The sequence below is a fragment of the Mus caroli genome, unplaced genomic scaffold (genome assembly GCF_978045245.1).
Source record: "Mus caroli unplaced genomic scaffold, Mus_caroli_1 scaffold_16, whole genome shotgun sequence".
Classification (NCBI taxonomy): domain Eukaryota; kingdom Metazoa; phylum Chordata; class Mammalia; order Rodentia; family Muridae; genus Mus; species Mus caroli.
In genome coordinates this window covers 1,517,686-1,532,150 of record NW_028227271.1, presented here as the reverse complement: position 1 = coordinate 1,532,150, position 14,465 = coordinate 1,517,686, and the positions used below count along the sequence as shown (strand labels likewise).

General features: G+C 39.3%; 1 protein-coding gene across 2 annotated transcripts in view; it reads right to left on the bottom strand.

Moving 5' to 3' along the window:
* The window catches only part of LOC110310235 (cyclic AMP-dependent transcription factor ATF-7), a 96,624-nt gene that overhangs the window by 81,671 nt on the left and 488 nt on the right, over nucleotides 1-14,465 (bottom strand). The gene's annotated exons all lie outside the window — the stretch shown is intronic.

Below are 14,465 nucleotides of genomic sequence, written 5' to 3'. Positions count from 1 at the left end.
CTCTCTCTCTCTTGCCCAGGTTGTCCTCAAAATTTCCTCAAAATTTCTATGTAGTTGAAGGTGATCTTGAACTTCTGATCCCCAATGCGTTTGCCTCCCAAGAGCAGGGATTACAGGTGCACGGCACCAACTTGGTTTATGTAGTGCTACAGAACTAACCTAAGGCCTAATAGCATGCTAGGCAAGCACTTTACTGAGTTACATCTTCAGCCCCATTTTTTCCTGGTAATACAAATGCAATTACCTAGTTATAGTAATAATGGTTTTGCTATTATTTAAAAAATTATATTTTAGGGCTGGAGAGATGGCTCAGCAGTTAAGAGCACTAACTGTTTTTCCATAGGTCCTAAGTTCAATTCCCAGCAACCACACAGTGGCTCACAGCCATCTGTAATGAGATCTGATGCCCTCTTCTGGTGTGTCTGAAGATGACAGTATACTAACATATATAAAATAAATAAATCTTATTTATTTATTTATTTATTTATTTATTTATTTATTTATTGGTTTTTCAAGACAGGGTTTCTCTGTATAGCCCTGGCTGTCCTAGAACTCACTTTGTAGACCAGGCTGGCCTTGAACTCAGAAATCCGCCTACCTCTGCCTCCCGAGTGCTGGGATTAAAGGGGTGCACCACCGCACCCAGCTATAAATAAATCTTTTTTAAAAAATACATTTTAATCTCTAGTAAGTAAAGAAAAATCAATAGACATAAATTCAGATAAGAAAAGGTTTTTTTAAAATCCTCAATAACTCTTTTTTTTGGAGGGGGTAACTGAGACACAGTCTCACTTTGTAGCCCAGGATGGATGGCCTGGAACTTACTACATATCCCATGCTAGCCTTTAGTTCTTGTTTTGTCTCTTGCCTCAGTCTTCCAAGTATCAGCATCATTGGCATGCACAACCATTAGTAACCAAGTATCAGCATCAATGGCATGCACAACCATTAGTAACTTCTGAAAGTATAAATGAGTAGCACTGAGACAAAAAAAAAAAAAGTTGCAGATACATTGCTGTAAAAACACAGAAGTCCTTTCAGAGACTGAGCCACCAGCCAAAGAGCATTCATGGGCTGGACTGAGGGCCCTGGCACTTATGTAGCAGATGTGCAACTCAGTATCCATGTCGGTCTTCCAATAACTGGAGAGGAGTGGGGTTGGCCCTAAAGCTGTTGCCTGTCTGTGGAATCTGTTCCCCAACTGGGCTGCCTTGTATGGTCTTGGTGGGAAAGGATGTCCTAACCCTGCAAATACTTGATATGACTGGGGGTGGGGGGGAGAGGGGCAACGCTGCCCAGGGAGGGTTCTCACCTTCTCAGAGAAGAAGGGGATGGGATATGGGGGAGAGAGACTCTCTGAGGAGGGTTGGGGGGCAGTGACTGGGATGGAAAATGAATGAATGTATAAATAAATAAATGGAGAAAATAATTACAGAAGTCCCCAAAGACAGTTCAGCAGGGAACTTGCCACCAAGCCAGACAAGGATCCACATGGTCAAAGAACAGAAACAATCCCCCCACCCCAATTGTCCTTTGACCTCCATACTTATGATATGGCATATACACACTAAATATATTAAAATGTAAATTAAAAAACAGAAGAGTAGCGCAGTAACTAAACAGAATAATTGACAGAATATTTAAGTTAATCTCTGTAAATAGATCAAATAGTTTTTAGCCAATGACAGAAAACAGATGTCAGTAGAAATCAGGCTAAATCATAAGTTATGTAATAAATGGGCAATGGTTACAACCATCTGGAAGCAGGTTTATAAAGGTCAACTACCTGACTCAAAAGTTTGTATTTTTTCTTGATTTTCAAACTTAATCTTTAAAAATATTTATTTTATGTATATATGTCTTGTTTGTGTTTATGTATCTATGCACCATGTGTCTAGAGTACCAGCAAAGACCAGAAGGGGTCACTGAACTCCCTGTACCTGGAGTTACAGATGGTTGTCAGCCACCATGTAGGAGCTGGGAACTGAACCCTGATCATTTAGAACAGCCAATGCTTTTAACCACCAAGCCATTTGTCCATCCCTAACTAGAAATTTTAGAAGATTCAAGAAACTATTTTGAGTTATCCTCAGAAATGTTAATAAGGGGATGAAAAGCTACAACTTGTTAAAATGACAGGAGGTCCTGGTTACACATACCTGGTCTACATTTCAAGTTCTGGACCAGCAAGGACTACATAGTAAGACTCTGTCTCAAAATAGTAATAATACTAATTAATAAAATAAAATGACAGCAAGAAGCAGAAGTAAAAACTAAGCTGCAAGTGGTAGCACACACCTTTAATTCCAGCACTTGGAAGGCAGAAAAAGAACTCTTTGAGTTCAAGGCCAGCCTTGTCTACATAGCAAGTTGGGCTACCCAGAGTTACAAGTTAAGACTCTGTCTAACAAAAAGGGAGGGAGTAAAGAACATTAACATACTTTATATTTCAATGTATATTTTGGTGTTTTTTAAAAATGTGGTGTGATTTTTAAAAGAAATGTGTATAGGTATTTTGCTTGCATGTACACTTGTGCACTATGTACATGTATGTGCCCAGAGAAGCCAGAAGAGGGCATCAGATCCCCTGGAACTGGAGTTATAGATGGTTGTGAGCCATCATGTCAGTACTGATAATTGAACCCAGGTCTGCCAGAAGAACAACCAATGCTCTTAACCACCAAGCCATCTTTCCAATCCCTAGTTTCGATTTTTTTTTTTCAGTGCTAAAGAGCAAACCCAAGGTTTTAATCATACTCAGGAAATACTCATTGTTGAACTATACTAGTTCTCTCAAAGTGCTCTTGAGGTAGAGGAATTCCTGGAAACCAGTAAGAAAATGCAGAGTTAGGTGTGATGGATTTGATGATAATCCTAAATGAAGGTGGAGCCAAGAGAATCATGAGTTCAATGTAAAACTGGAAACATAGTGAAACCCTTCCTCAAACAAAACAAAACAAAACAAAACAAAACAAAACAGGCTGCGGAGACGGTTCACTTGATAAAGGCATGTTGTGGAAGCATGTGGACTGGAGTGCAGATCCTTAGCACCCACACAGAACCAGGATGAGGCAATAGATGTCTGTAGCCAGAGTTCTCAGAGCATGGGGAAGGGGTAAGACCAACAGATCCCTGGAGCTCATTGGCCAGCTAGACTAGACAATTGGTGAATTCCAGTTTCAGTGAAACATATCCTTCCTCAAAAAATAAAGGTAATAAAGGACATTAACCTTTGGCCTCCATATGCAAACACAGGAATACAAACATAACCCACATATACAGACAAAACACACACACACACACATCAAAACATGCAAACATTTTGTTTTGTACAGGTATGGCAGCAATAAATAATAAATAAAATTTGTTTTGTTAGCCAGGCAGTGGTGGCGCACACCTTTAATCCCAGCACTTGGGAGGCAGAGGCAGGTGGATTTCTGAGTTCGAGGCCAGCTCAGTTCCAGGACAGTCAGAGCTACACAGAGAACCCCTGTCTCAAAACAAACAAACAAACAACAAACAAAAACAAAACCCAAAATTGTTTTTTTCTTATTATTTTCAGATAAAGTATGACCTCTAAAACAACAGTGATCAAAACAGTTTTTTTTTTTCCTTTTTTAGATGTTTATTAGTGTATCTTTTTGTGATAGAGCTTCAAGTATCCCATGCTGGCCTCAAATTCATTATATAAGCCCAGGCTGGCTTCGAACTTCTAATCTTCCCACTTCTACCACCCAAGTACTGGGATAACAGGCATTACTACTACTTGGTGTTAGAGACCAAACCCAGGGCTGTATGCATGATAAGCCATCACTCCACCAAGTGAGCTGCATTCCTAATGCCTCCCTGTTTAAATAAGGTTTTGTTATATTTCACAGTCTAGCCTTTAACTTGCATTCCTCTTGAAGCATCAGCTTCCCAAGTAGCTGGGATTATAGGCATAGACTACTGTGTCAGGTTCAAAACACTGATCTTTGAGGACCAATTTAAAATTCTTATGGATTTAGAAAAGAACAAATAAGGATGTTTTTGTTTGGGGAGGGGTTGTTTCTTTTGTAGGGGTTTTTATTTTTATGTATATGGGTTTTTAAATTTTTGATTTATTTATGTGTATAAGTGTTTTGCATATATGTATGTATACTATATGCATTCCTGGTGTCCAGAAGGACCCATTGGATCCCCTGAAATTTGAGTTACATTTAGTTGTGAGCTACCATATGGGATTTAAAGTCAAATCCAGGTCTTCTGTAAGACCCAGTGCTTTTCACTGACGAGCCATCTCTTTAACCCCATGTGGGTGATTTTTTTACATATATGTCCGTATACCACATGTGTGCCTAGTGTCAACAGAGGCTAAAAAAAGGCATCAGATCTCCTGGAACTAGGGTTACAGACTATTTTGAGCTGCCATATGAGTGCCAGGAATCAAACCTGGGTCTTATAGAAGATATAGTCAATGCTCTGGATTGCTGACCATCTCTCTGCCCTCCTTGTTTATTGGGTATTTGTTGTTGTTGTTTTGTGGTGGTGGTGGGGTTGTTTCTGTTTTGTTTGATTTTTAGACAAGATTCCATTCTGTAGCACAGGCTGGTTTTACACTGAGTATACATCTAGACCAGGCTACCTCAGAATCCACAGGCATCTTTCTGTCTGTTTCCTGAGTACTAAAATTACAAGCCTAAGCCATTATGCTGGACTGGACTTTAATACCTCTGTAAAAGTTTTGTTCTGGGTAGAAAAACACCCATAATACTGCACAATGATAATTTTGGGGAAAACCAGACGTTTCAGAGAAAATGATGTATTAATATTCTCTAAGTCTACTCATTTGATGCACAGGATCCATCTGGGGTATTCCAATACTCACTGACTGGCATGTTCCAGTTTCACACAAACTACACACAAACTACTACTTAAGCAAAACTTTTAAAAGTATGTTCATTAAAAATGGTTTGATCAGATCTATGCTAGTATCAGAAATATATTAAAGTAAAACCAATGTAATGGTTTAATAAACAATATTGGCAGGAAATTTGGTTTCAACATAAAAACCATTTTTAGCAAACCTATGTTTTATTCAACAAAGCTTGATTTTATTATAATAAGCATATTCTTATTCCAAAAACTGGTTCTTAAGCTAAGAAGATGCTTCCACAGATAGAATAGTTAACCACATAAGCACAAGGACCTGAGTTTGGATCTCCAGCACCTAGGTAAAAAGCTGGGTGTGGCCATGAGCCTACAATCCCTGTTCAAAGGGAGTGGTGAGGAGACATGCCTAGGCTGGGAAAAGGAAGAGACAGAGACAGCTGGGGCTTGCTGGTAAGATCCTACTACAGAGAGATTCTGACTGAAGGCAATAAGGCAGACAGCTCTAGAGGGGGACAGCTGATGTTTACACCCATATATCATGCACACACAATTTCTTTAAAATGTGGCTTATGGTGGTGGTGGTAGTTTTTTGGTGCTAGAGACTGAACTTAGGGCCTTCAATATGCCAAGCAATGGGTTCTACTACTGAGATACATTCCCAGTCTTTCCCTATTTTATTTAATCTGAAAAATTGCGTTGTTTCTACATAAGTTACAAATAAAATCTGACCAGCCTAGTGCATAAAGTTTACTTGTTTAGCTCAGAAAGAAACACTGCACCCATAGGACAACATAGTAAGCAATTCAACTCAAAGGCAAGTTAGGTTTTTCAAGGAGACTCTGGAAGAGAGTGTTGCCCAAACCACACCCAACAACCACTTTTAAGTTAAATCTTGGCTTATGTTACGACTTCCTTAGAATAGCACTTCTTGCCAGGCAGTGGTGGCGCACGCCTTTAATCCCAGCACTCGGGAGGCAGAGGCAGGCAGGATCTCTGAGTTCCAGGCCAGCCTGGTCTACAGAGTGAGTTCTAGGACAGCCAGGGCTACACAGAGAAATCCTGTCTCAAGCAAAACAAAACAAAACAAAACAAAACAAGAATAGCACTTCTTAGGAAGAATGACAATACTGATGAGCAAAAAATTTCTGCAAAGCCTGTTTTCAAATATATGGGAACATTTAGGATTAAAGTTGGCAAAGGATGAGAAAAAGTAACAGATTTGTAAATTTGTAATGAGTTTTGTCCTAAACACAACATTTGAAAGGCTAGTATACTAACCTTGGGTGTAGTTAGGGAGCTTTCCTAAACATCAGTCTACAAAGTTACACAAATAAAATGTTTTATCTTCTCATATAGCGATTCTGTTTTGTTTGGACACAGGGTCTCATTTGGCCCAGGATGGACTCTCCAAGGACTACCCTGATCTTTCCCATACCTCCTACATTCATTGATTACAGGCGTGTGTGGGACTACACCCAGTTCATGCAGTGCTGAGGATGGAACTCAGGCTTTCATGCATGCATTCTACCAACTGAGGTACAAACCCAGCCCCATGCAACCTTCTGGAGTTTGTAACACCGATCAAATCCCTCTCCAAAGGAGCTAGATAGCAAATGTTTACTTTCAAAACTAAACTGAATTTTGCTTCATCATATACAGGCAGTCAATATATATACACACAGAAGAAAAACAAGTTTGTAAATAAAAAGACAAGAAAAGGAAACAAAACACTATGATTTAACAGGAAAATAAAACTACCAAATAAGTGTCCACCAGGGGAATACTGACGAGGAACGGTCATGATTAAGTATTTTTAAGACACATAGTGATCCGATGAAAAAGCTCTGCTGTTGGATTTGCTCAGACATGATTACTCCTTATTATTTATGTCCCTGCCTCCCTTTTAAACCACTTCCTATGGGTCAGCAAAAACGTGTCAATTTATTTTCTTTACAGTCTATTTTTCTTCCTGATTCTTTAACTGTTCTTTGATCTGAGCTTCTATTTATATATATTTGGACTAGAAAAGACCTTAGGAATGATCAATATTACCATGCTTTCCAAGAGAATCCCAAACCAACTGTATCAGAATGATGAACAAGTAAGAATACTTTTTCAAGACAAGGTTTTATGCACCTAGAACTTGGTATCTTCCTGCCATGTACCACCATACTCAGTTTTTGAGGTGTGGGAAATTTAACTCAGGAATTCCTGCATATAAGGTAAACACTCTACCAACTGAGCTACATCCCCAGCACAACTTGTAACTTTAAATAATGAAAGTGAAAATTAAAACCCCAAAAGAGGAAGGTACTTTAAAGATGTACTCACCAACTAAAGTTGCACAAACATAAATTCAACTGTCAAGTCTAAAATTAACATGCAGAAAAGTTGTTGGCTGCCAATATAAAGACTTTATTCCCTAGATATCCTCTGATGCCCTATCTGGTATGTAGCACCATTTCTCCTCTAGAATATAGACTTCCACACCTTGAAACTTTAAATGTAAATGGAAATTATATGTTTGTATACATAGTGGTATTAATTTATATTCCAAACAAAATATGACATGAGGTCAAAACTGGAAATGTTAAAATTATAGGGAAGCTGCAGATAACTAATTGGTCCATAAGCAAGAGTTTTAATCTTCTGATTTCTAACTTAAAATGTCTGGGGAAGAAATTTTTGCCCCAAGAGCTACATTATATAAGGCAGTTGGGGGTGATTTTAAAAACCACTATAATTAATACTTTCAGTTATTACACAATCAAAAAGCAACTGAGAAAATGAAGGTAGAATAAAAAAAACCTGTAGACTGATGGAACAGATACTATTTCCCAGGAAGAGTTTAAAGTAAATTAAATAGATCATTTATGATCTAATTGGCAAGTCATACAGTGATCCATAAGCATGAGTGTAAGATGGTGACCTTATACTATATGTGTGTGTACATATATATGTATACACACACATATATACATATATATATCTAAGTATATGGTGACACATACATGGCTTTTATCCAGCACTTGGTACATAGGGGCAGGTGGATCGCTTTGAGTTCCAGGCCAGGCAGAACTACATAGCAAAACCTTGTCTCAAAAAAAGAAAAGAAAAGCAAGAAAATGAAAAAAGGAAGACATTAATATAAGATAGTTAAAACCAGAAGTGACGGTACATCTACTTGTAAGATTATAAGTTGGCAGCCAGGCAGTGGTGGTACATACATTTAGTCCCAGCACTAGAAGTGGAAACAAACAGATCTGAGTTCAAGACCAGCCTGGTCTACAGAGTGAGTGCCAGAACAGCCAAGGCTACACAGAGAAACTCTGTCTTGAAAAAAAGATTGTGAGTTGGAAGGCCAGAAGCCAGACTGGGCAGCAGAGCCAAACCCTGTCCCTAAAGTCAAAAACAAATAAGCAATAAACAAATAAAAGTAAATAGTAATTACAATATTTAACTTTATAGTCTCATTGTCCTCTTCCATCCAATGGTCAGTCACTAGCCTAGGACTTCAGGGATGTCTGAGACAGAACATAATTAAATTTCAACAAGATACTTCCTAATATTTTAAAGGTTATGGGCTAGGGAAATAACTCACTTGCTACCATGTAGGAGGTTCTAGATTCAATCCCCATCAGAAAGGGACTGAGAGAGTGAGAAAGAAGAGGGGGAAAACAGGAAAGAAGGGACAAGAAGGATGTGGAAAAGGAGAAGGGTAGGTCAGATGACCTAACACAGCCCTATCCTTATACATTTACCAGTGGCCTAAAATGAAAATACAGTAATCATGTTTATCAAATTTATCAATAATTTAAATATATAAGAATGATCAAGAATCTAAAATATGTTATCTAGCTATTTAAAAAGTCATAACCAGCTGATACCTACAAAAATGTAAAGTTTTCGTTTACAATTTTTTTGTAGCAGATGTGCAGCTTAATCTTCATGTGGGTTCCCAAACAATTGGAGCAGAGGTTGTCTCTGAATCAGCTGTCTGCCATTTAATCTCCTTCCCCTAACTGGACTACCTAATTGAACTTCAGAGGGAGAGGATGCACTTAGACTGGCTATGACTGGATGTCCCAGGGTGGGGATGCACCCAAGGAGGGCTTCCCCTTCTCTAAGGAGAAAGAGAGAAACTAAAAGGGAGAGGGATTTGTGAAGGTTGGAGGTAGAAATCAAGATGTAAAGTGAGCAGGGCAGTGGTGGCGCACGCCTTTAATCTCAGCACTTGGGAGGCAGAGGCAGGCAGATTTCTGAGTTCCAGCCTAGCCTGGTCTACAGAGTGAGTTCCAGGACAGCCAGGGCTACACAGAGAAACCCTGTCTCAAAAACAAACAAACAAACAAAAACAAAACAAAGTAAAATGAATATTTTTTAAAAAAAAAATATATATATATATATAAAAGCTCAGTGGTAAAATGTTTGCACTTGCCTAATACATGAGGTCCTAAGTTCAACTCCCAAAACTGGAAAAGAAAGGAAATCAACTATAAGAATGGAGATGTAGTTCAGTTGATGCAGTGCTTAGCTACATGAGTAAAGCCCCAGCACTATATAAATTGGGCATGGAGAAGTTTGAGCTCATCTTTGGGTCTGGTGTAATGGTTCAAACCTTTAATTACAGCATTCAGAAAGCAGTCAGATCTCTGAGTGTTCGAGACCAGCTTGGTCAGTATACTAAATTCCAGGACTGCCAGGGTTATGTTGAGAGATCCTGCCCTAACAAATAACAGTAATCTTGAGGTCATCTTCATCTAAATAGTGTATTTAAGGCTATCCTAGGCTTTACAAGACCTTTTCTCAAGAAAATCAACAAATGAACAAATGAAAAGCCAAAAGGACCAAAGAATGGGTCAGCTAATGCAAACACTTGCTGCTTAGACCTGATGACCTGAGTTTAATCCCCAAAACTCATGTAAAGGTAGAAAGAGAACACATTTCTCAAAGCTGTCCTCTGGTCTCCACACACATGCCATGGCATGTATATGCACATACCTCTTTCATTCCCACCCCCAATAAAATGTATTAAGGTCAAACCATTAAAAAGAAAGAAAGAAAAGGTACAGAGCTGAGAAGCTGGCTCAGCTGATGAAGTCTCTTCTAGGCAAGCATTAAGATCTGAGTTCAGGCCATCAGCACCTATTTAAAAGGCCTGGTTGTGGAGGATGCCTCTAGAACGCCAGCACTGAAAAAACAGAGTCAGACTCCTGGAGCTCACTGGACACTCAGCTTAGCCAATTAATTGGTGATCTCCAGGCTCAGTGAGAGACCCATTCTATGGAATAAAGAAGAAAGCCTAATAGAACAGACACCCAGTGCCCTCTTCTGGCCTTTGTGCACACATCCCTACCACGTACACATATGCTCCACCATATACACAAAAAAATTAAAAATAAGGAGATCATCTGTTAAGGATTTCTAAAACAATATGTTTTCACATATGAATACAATTATTATCTAACAAATCTAGTAAGGAGAAAGACATACCAGAGAAGCTTAGAAATGGTTACTTTGGGGCTGGAGAGATGGCTCAGCAGTTAAGAGTACCGTCTGTGCTTCCAAAGGACCTAAGTTCAGTTCCCAGCACCCACATGGCAGTTCACAACTGTCTATAATTCCAGTTCCAGGGCATATGACATCCTCACACAGACATACTTGGAGGTAGAACACCAATGTAGATAAAATTAAATTTAAAAAATAAAAATAAAAATAAATGTTGTTTGGCCGGGCAGTGGTGCACACCTTTAATCCCAGCACTTGGGAGGCAGAGGCAGGTGGATTTCTGAGTTTGAGGCCAGCCTGGTCTACAAAGTGAGTTCCAGGACAGCCAGGGCTACCCAGAGAAACCCTGTCTTGAAAAACCAGATAAATAAATAAATAAATAAATAAATAATTGTTGTTTGGACATTTTATATGTATGTATTATTGTGTATCCATATGTATGATGTGTGCATGTGCTGTGGCACAAGTGACACAGCACACACACAGATGTCAGAGGACAACTATGTGGAATCAGTTTTCTCCTTCTGCCTTATCTTAAGGTTAGGGTTGAGAATTGAACTCAGGCCATCAGACTTGCATGGTTAGGCAGCAAGCACTTTACTCTCTGAGCAATCTTGCCAGCCAATCTTTGACATGTTTTTAAAGTTAGAGTAAGACTTTTTCATGAACTCTAAAACATTTTCCAAAAAAAAAAAAAAAACCAAACATCAAAAAAGTTAACATTTAAAAAATAATTAAACATTTTTCTTTTTAACAAATGCCTCATTTTTTTCTCAAAGAAACAAAATATGCACTTTTATGTCCACCATCATGGAACAGGGGCAATTATATTCCAGTCTGTCCTAAGAAGAGAGTTGTCTTGATTAAACACTCGAAAGACTTCGCTACTTGTCCTACCTAAAATTTCCTTGTAAGGAAAAAACACCTCCTTATCAGGTCTGGATAGGAGACGGTGGCAACACTGCCTCTTCCCACCACAGCCCAGGACAACTTAACATGAACAACACAATCTTCCAAGAGCTTCAGAGCAGCTGCACTCAGACAGACTAGCCAGGTAGATCTGTGTAAGAACTGATTGAAAATATAACTCTGGGGGGCTGGTGAGATGGCTCAGTGGGTAAGAGCACCCGACTGCTCTTCCGAAGGTCCAGAGTTCTAATCCCAGCAACCACATGGTGGCTCACAACCATCCGTAACGAGATCTGGCGCCCTCTTCTGGAGTGTCTGAAGAAAGCTACAGTGTACTTACATATAATAAATAAATAAATCTTAAAAAAAAATAACTGTTTTGGTTAAGAGTTAGGAAAGGAAAAAAGGACAAGATATAGTAACATTAACATTCTAGCCCTTGTAAGTAACCCTCAATATTGCTGACTAGTGTGACATTATTTAAGTGAAAACTTTTAACAAATTTACTATCAACTAACAAACTTTCCAATGAATTGTTTTTCTTCTTGTTTCTCTCTGAGACACAGTCCCATGCTGCCTAAGCTGGACTCATGCTGCCCACGTAGACAAGAATGGTCTTGGTCCCTGACTCCACTTCTCCAGTGCTAAGATTACAGGTGTGCACCATCATGTCCAGTTTTATGTAGTAACAGGGTTCACGCATGCTAAGTAAGCATTCTTCCTACTCAGCTACATATCTAGACCCCAATATCCATCTTTTGGTCAGGTGGGATTACTGCCCAAAAGAAGAGAAACAAGCATTGTACTTAAGAATGTTCAAGTTAAAGCCATCACAAGTTTTAGATTGGAAGATCAAAACAAGGGACTTTGTTCTCTCACTGATTTTTTTTTTTTTGGATTGGGGAGGGGAAGACTACTGCCTAGAAAATTTGCTACTGTTCAGCAAATGCTCCCAATTGAAACCCAATTCAGTAGCTAATAGTAAAGGTTTGGTAATTGATCAGTCTCAGTGTTTATATAGGGACAATTTCTAGCCAAGGGGAAACACTTCAACTGGTTGCTGAAAAACAGAGGTTAATACAAAACCACATGATCTGCGTTTTTTCTTTAGTAGTACTTCAATTCTCAAAAATAAAAGAGGTAGGGTTATAACTCAGTGCTAGAATACTTTCCTGGCATGCACAAGCCCGGCTGAAAGCTCTCACTTAAGTACCACTATAAATCCCTACAAACACACACACTCACACACTCATGCATGCATAAATGCCAAAAGGTAGTGGTGGTGGGGCGGTAGAAGGAATATAATCGATGCAAAGAAAGTTATTAATTAGCTGTTTGAGTCTTAACTCACTATTAAGTGATATACAACTACTAAACAAAGGGCAATGCCCTGTCCCTTTTCTGTACAGAATTAAGAACAAACTGGTAAGACTACTTCGTATGGCTGCCAACCTTTTCTTTAGCTTCTTTTCTTACAGTCATGTTAAGTTTCGCAATAGCTTCCACTTACTTTACATCCCCCATGCTTAAAAACAAATTGTGTTTGAGTTCCTCAACCCTTGTCCTAAAATACTATGATAGCTCTTTAATTTGTAAATCTGGATGCAAAGAAAACATGAGAAAATGTTCAATTTCCTGAACTATGAGTCTATTTCACTCACACCACTCAAAATATAAAAAGGGGACTGGGGATAAAGCTCAGTGGGTACAGTGCATGCACAAAGCCCTAGGTTCAATCCCCAGCACCATATAAACTGATAAATTGGGCATGGAAGCGAATGCTTGTATCAACACTTGGTACGTGGAGATAGAAGGATCAGAAATTTAAAAATGAGTTCAAAGCTAGTATGGGCTACATGACACACTGCATAAACCACACACACACTATGAAACACTGAATGAACACACACACACAGACAAATACACACACAAGGGCTAAAGACTGTAGCTCACATGGCAGAGTGCTTATCTACCATGTATAAGACCCTGAGTATTCAGTCCCTAGTACCACATAAACTGGATATGGTGGTACACACCTATTATCCCAGCACTTGGGAGATGGGTGGAGGATCATGGTCACCCTCAGTTATCTCAGTTTGAGGTGTGCTTGGGCTATATGAAACACTGCCCCAATTAATAAACAAGAAAATATACAAGATAATTAAGACTAGGTTCAATCATCCATTAAATAACTCTTAATGAACGAAAGGGAAAATTCACATTTAAGGAAACAAAATTTATTTGTTAGTGTTTAGAGTATCTATAGTTTCTTCAGAAATTATACTGCTGAAAAATTTTAAACATAGGAAACAAATGAGTTTGCCAAAATAATAAAAAAAAAAAAACAAACCTGCACATCTCCACAAACCTATACTTCATATGAACCCTGAGAGATATTAAAACACCCTCTGCTAAGCAGAAAACAAAGTTAGGAAAGTAGTAACACGGGAATCTGGGTAGGAGGTGCCCTGGGTAGTAAACACCCCAGTGAGTGCACATAATAAGCATTTCAGAGCAACATAGAAGTCCCAACGGGTCTCCAACTTGGACTGCGAAGTCCCAGGCCCACATCCCTGTGTTCTGAAAGAAATGAAACTTGGAAAGTGGAACACTGGAAAAATGACAATCAGAGCAGCGCCCTACTTTTCTTCTTCTCAACCCCTGGGCCAGCATTTTGGCTGGCTGGTCACCAGTCTGGGTGCCATATCCACCAAAAGACACTAAGCAATATCCTGGCGGTCTCCCGACTGAAGAAAGACCCAGACTGTATGTCAGTCGCTGTCTCTTCTCCAAATATCCCCCTTACCCTCTGGATTTCCATACTATCACCGAAGCGATGCCTTCTAGCAACCCAACCCACTCACATGTCCTCCTAAACTCATCCACTTAATCTGTCCAGATCCATACTTTCTGACACCGTGTCTCTTGCTCAGATTCTTCTGAATTCAATCGAAACGCCAGGACCCCCGTTTCCCAATGCTCCACTTCGACCACACAACGCGTGCTTTCACCTGAGCCAGGCTCTCGTCACCCAAACCTACCTCCTGCCTATTTACCTCTGCCTTCTGCAGTGCCAAGCCCTAAACCCACTTTTTGGGAAATCTTTTGAGTCTTCAACCTAGTTTAACAGTCCTCCTCTCTCTTCCACTCCAAGATCCCTCCATTAGACTTCCACT